The sequence below is a fragment of the Monodelphis domestica genome, chromosome 2 (assembly GCF_027887165.1).
Source record: "Monodelphis domestica isolate mMonDom1 chromosome 2, mMonDom1.pri, whole genome shotgun sequence".
Classification (NCBI taxonomy): domain Eukaryota; kingdom Metazoa; phylum Chordata; class Mammalia; order Didelphimorphia; family Didelphidae; genus Monodelphis; species Monodelphis domestica.
The window spans coordinates 263,593,290-263,599,306 of record NC_077228.1 but is presented as its reverse complement, the minus strand read 5'-3'; the positions used below and the strand labels follow the sequence as shown (position 1 = coordinate 263,599,306).

Here is a 6,017-nt window from a genome sequence, read left to right as displayed (position 1 = left end):
TTTTTTCCCTATCATTTAACAATATAACTTGCATTTGTTGATCATTTTATTGCATATTATACTATTTTATGTTATTCACAAAAACCAGGAACTACACTTAGGACTTAATAAATTCATATGTTCTTAGCAAAATATCATGTAGCCTCTGTAGAAGTGATATCATATTTCTAGTTAAAGACTTTCATTTCACAAAGGAGGAAATTTTGGCATATAATGGTGATATAACTTACCAAGATGAGTTATCTAGTAAGAGTAAACTGAAAGGAGCCTGAGCCCTCATGATGATCATTTTCACACTGAGGGGTGAAAGAGAAAGATACTTCATTTCCAATGCAGATATGAGATAATAAATTCTTTCAAATATGGTTTTATAAAATTCCATGTTTATAATCTGTATTTTTTTCTTTGACTGGAAAACCATAACACATGAAGTATTGAGGGGAGATTAGAATCAATAATTGACTAAACCATTCATGAAATCCTTGTGATGCCTCTTCTCCTTCCCAGGTATAAAATGAAGTTTTCCAATACGACTATCACTGCCAATCAGCAATAAGGGAGAGAGGGCAGGGTAACATCCACCAAAAAAGGCTCCAATTGTTTCCACTTCAACTTCATTTTCAACACTATATGTCACATATAAGGTGCAACAGTTGTTGATCCAGTAGAATAAAACAAAACAGCTCACAAGCAAGAGAATGGTCTGAGTGGCCTTGATTTCAGGGAAGGATCTAGAGGAATGGCTATTGCTATAAATGTGCTGCACTTGCTTTCTATGTCTATAGAGGAGAAGCACCATGTGGGTACTGGACAATGCCATAAGCAAATGAAAGATAAAGTCATGAAGAGTCATACCAAACAAAAATGCAGCTGTAGCTTTGTTCTCATTTAATGATCTTACCACGAAAATATGTGACATATACTCATACCTGGAAATATTGTCATTTTTTATTGCTTCACTGAGTTCAATGACCCTGATATAGATCAATGCATTTGTTACACAGAAAAAGAGGAAACAATGTAAAATGTATTTGGGGGCTTTGACTTTGATCCTTGCCCACACAGAGTTGTTGGGACTGATGATGATGGCCTGGAACATGCTCAGAAGACTTGTTGTGCATACAGAAAATCCCCGTGAAATTCTATAAATGTAGAAGACTACTTTACACCCCAAATCATTCAAAACATTTCTCATCCCAAAACAAAACATTATTTCTGGAATGCCTCTGGTAAAAAGTGTTGCCATATTGGCCACAGTCAAATGAGCAAGAATCTAATCAATGGGCTTCTTTTCTTGAGGATTTTTGAAGGCGATACAAACATAAAGGACAAGCAGCAATGAATTCCCTACAATACCAATGACACATTGTAAAAAGAAGGCCACACCAAAGATCATCTCACTAGATATCATTTGTCTTCTAGGAGTCAGTAAATCTGATACCCCAAAGAATTGAAGAGCCTAAAAAGGGGAAGAAATAGACAACCTAAAAATGAAAGTAATGAGTTTGCATGACTTTCACAAACATCCTTTTATGTCCCATTTCTTCCAGCTGTTTGAATATTGAAAATTGATTGAATTCCATGTCGATGGTTAATAAGACCATAGATCTATATATAGATAATAAAACAATTACAAGGTATTATGATTCCCTCTCTTTGTAAATTAGAAATCTGAAATATAATGTAATAAATTTACTTGATAAATGTTACCAGAAGAACAGAGTAGTGCATGTCTTTTTTCTTTTCAATACACGATTCTACTTTAATTTTTCTTCTGGAAAAATACATTTCATATCTGTTGGAATCCACTGACTTCCGCAGGTAATAGTTGCATACTATTTAACATTTATAACACATCAAGGGGAGAAAACTGGGTATCTCAGTGGATTGAGAGCCAAGCCTATAGATGTGAGGTCCTAGGTTCAAATCTGGCCTCAGAAACTTTCCAAGTGTGTGACCCTGGGCAAGTCACTTGACCCCATTTGCCTAGCCCTAACAATTTTCTCCCTTGGAAATAATAAACAGTATTGATTCCAAGATGGCAGGTAAGGGTTTAAAAAAAAAATCAAAGATTCCCTTGACAAAAAAAAAATCAAAGCCCATAGTGATAATACTTTGCAAGGTTATGACACAGAGCCTCGCCACAGGGAAAAAAAAGTTACTAAATTTTAATTTCTTTCTGGACTTCCAATTTGCTCACAATTGTTTTTTCTCTCTACATGAGGTCCTCCAATTGGTTAATTGTGCCTATCTTTATTGTGGACATAATTACCTTGTAATACTTTCATATATCAAATGCTTTCATCAGGATTTTTATTTCCACCAGACTATCCTGAAATCCTTCTATGATGTCACTTGTGTGTTTTTGGTGATGATAGTGGTTTTATATATATGATCATAATTTTCTCTCAGAAAAGTTGAGAGCAATGTTTATTGTGGAACTCAATAAAATATGAGGGTGCATTAAATTGGAAAGATCAAGTTTAATTTTATTATTTTTATTTAGTTTAGTTTTATTGAAAATTAGGTATATGTAGTGACTATCCTATTCTAATCCATTTCTTTATTATGTTTTGCAAAAATTCAGCACAAAAAATTATAATTTTATATATATAATTGGTGATAAAAATATCTCCATGTATCAGCACTTGATATAAAACTCAATTTCATATCCTCATTCATTCTTTGAAATGATATTGTCTGACTTTTTTAAATATTATTTAAAATTTTGAAAAGTACTGTAATGTTACTACTTCCCAGAAAGTCTTTCAAATTCATTATCGTGCTAAGTAGTCATTAGAATAATAGAATTTTTGACATTAATTTTTTAATCTAGTTATTCCATCTATAATCATTTTCAAATGCCTCCAAAGTGATATATCTTATGGATTTAGAAAAATCAAAATATAATCCATATTCTCAAGCATTTTATGATCTAATAGAAAACACCTTATAAAAAAACAATGTATAAGCAAACTGGATGCCAGAGAAGATTCAGAGTTGGAAGATGGAGTATCCTATTCACAAAACAAAAAGAAAAGTGTCACTGGACCAGAGAGTGCCTAGGGAAGACAGTTATAAGTTATAAGAATACTAGAAAGGTTTGGTCAAATAGATTATGAAAAGTATTAAAAACCCTGGTGATAGAAATCTACTGAACTTTATTGAGTAGGGGAGTGACTTGGTCAGACTTACACTATGTAAGATTGCTTTGTTAAATGAGTAGATCAAGGACTTGAAGTGGGAAGAGATTTGAGGTATGGAAACTAACTAGATGGCTATTGAAATAGTCCAGGAAGGAGCTGATGACCAAGATTTTAGCAGTGTCAGAAGAGAAAGAGTTTATTAATTTGAGATTATTAATACAGAGTTTAAGATGGGAGACTACAGAGCAGAAGAGAGGATTGACCTAAATAATGAGATTTGAGAATCATTTACATACAGATGACAAATGAATAACTGGAAATGGATACAATCAATAAGTGAATAACACAAAGGGTCAAGAGTAAAGGTAGGGTCCAGGACAGAGACCAATTGACTGCCCAAAATGAAAGGGCATGACTTGAATAAATATTCAGCAATAGCCTATCCAGGAGTAATTAGCATAACCTTGGGAAAGATCCAAAGAGAGCAGCAACATGAAAACCTAGAAAGAAGTGTATCAAGTAGTTGATTAATAGTGTCAGAGGCTGGAAAGAGATCAAGAAAGAGGAGGACTGAAAAATAAAGACCATTCTATTTTTTTGGCAATTAAGAGATTGTTAATAACTTTGTGGAGAGCAAGTTTCAATGATTGATGGAGTCAGAAGCCAGACTATGGAGCATTAAAAACAGAGGGAGAAGACAGGCAAGAAGGCACATTTAGTCAAAAATGGGAAAAGAGACAAAGAACAAAAGCTAAAGGGATCTTTACTTTTGGAGATGTATAAGAAGTGATTGGGAATTGAGTTAGGAGAAAGTTAATTAAATGAACAGTGTGCTCAGAACTTTAGGTGAGTACATAGATGAGGATAAAGGAAGATTAGATTCCTCTCTCTTTGTAATCTTTCAATATTACCTGTGATGTGGAAGAATACTATGTGTGACAGAACACATGCCAATTAAAAATGATATACTTTGCTTTTCTGTGTTTAGAGGTACTAATGTGGCCTAGAAGAATGTTTAGAGACAATTACTCGGAAAAAAAAAAACCAAACACATTTCAAATGGATAAACAGAGGGTTTTATTTAATGCAAAATAAGTTAATATTCACAAAATAAACTGATAGACATAGTTGCCCTTTTTGGTGGGTGAAAGATAGGGAATGAAGTGAAAAAGGAAAGAATTATAACTCATAAGATTACAAGTATGAAAAGAGGAAAGTGAATGGTAGAGGAATGTGAGGTTATCAATATTGAGAGCAAATGAGTCAAAAATATAAGACATAGTCAAGGGGGAAATGAAATAAGAAAAGTAGTCTAGAAAGAAGAGTCATTAAAAGAAGTAATGGAGTATGTGAAAAAGAGAAATGTTAAAACATGGAAATAGAGTGGCTTCAGGTTGGTTTCATTTGGTGAATTGTTAAGGTTAGGTAAGGCAAGAACTGGAATAACAATGACAGTAAAAATGATTCAATTAAATTGAACCCTGTGATTAAAGCATTTACCCTGTTTCGAGAACTATACAGGGAATTAAAAATAATGGCAAGGGGAAAAATAAAGAATTCAAAAATGTTAGTGAAAATAAGAGATACAAAGTATTGACTAGTAAAATGTTGATAAGAAGGCATGTTTAAAGAAACAAATGGAAAATATGGAAAAGGAAAATAGCATATTCGATAGGAGATATGAAAATATGTTCAGGAAAAGGTGAGAAGGAAAAAGAAAAAATGAAAAAATAAATGATTTTAAATCAAAATGAAGAGGCAAAAATTGAAGAGAAATGAGACAGCATAAATTTTTATTAAAACCTGTTATCTTCTTTAATACAGAAGATTACCAAAAATTGTTTTTAATCATAGAAAATTGGAAGGAAAATCTCAACTTGAACCTCACAAAATTAATTAAAATGTAATATTTGGCAATGAAAAAAATGAATAGTAAGAAAAAAATCGAGGAAAGGAAAAAGGCTAAAGAATAAAGGAATGATAAGACACGGCTCAGGTGCTTGAAAATGATATTATTAATTAAAGAAAGCCTACATTTGACTTCTATGGTAATGAAAGATTACAGGAACAACTATTATCTTTAAGCTTTCAATATTTTATGGAATGTGGGGCAACTGGGTGGCTCAGTGAATTGAGACTCACGCCTAGAGACAGGAGATCCTAGGTTCAAATCTGTCCTCAGATATTTCTCAGCTTTGTGACCCTGGGCAAGTCACTTGATCCCCATTGCCTAGCCTGTACCACTCTTCGGCCTTGGAACCAATACATAGTATTGGCTCCAAGATGGAAGATAATGGTTTTATATATATATATATATATTTTAAATTGGAACAAGAGCAATATTTTGGGAGAAAAATTCCATCAGAATAAACATATTTGACAATTAAAACACTTCAAGAACAGCTGGATGAGTTAATCTGAGGTTCCCAACTTCCTATTCAGGCAATCATTAATACAGCATAAGAAGAGAGATGAGATAAACTAGCACAGCAACACAATGGAAAATCAGAATATATTCCTGTCTCATGCTCTGTTCTCTTAATGTGAGACATAAAGTGATTGCATAAGATAATTCTATCATGTAAATTAGATAATATAAACTACAGTTTGGAAAAATCTGTACTTCTTAGAAATGCATAGTAAAATAAGAGGACTATACTAAGAGCCAAAGAACTTGGATTTTATTCATACCTCTACTGAAATCTAGTGATGTGATTGTGGGCTAGTTATTTTTCCATTCTTGGTATTTTTTTTTCACCTGTTAAATGGAAAAGCAATTATCTATTAATTTTCTCTTTTTACATGCTAACTGAATATTTTAAAGTACAAATTAGTCTGACCTGAAATAGGATATCACAATATTTCAAGTAG

At 32.7% G+C, this 6,017-nt stretch overlaps 1 pseudogene; it reads right to left on the bottom strand.

Moving 5' to 3' along the window:
• Positions 1–451: 451 nt before the first annotated feature.
• On the bottom strand, positions 452–1,411 carry LOC130457001 (vomeronasal type-1 receptor 1-like; annotated as a pseudogene).
• Between the last annotated feature and the right edge of the window lie 4,606 nt (positions 1,412–6,017).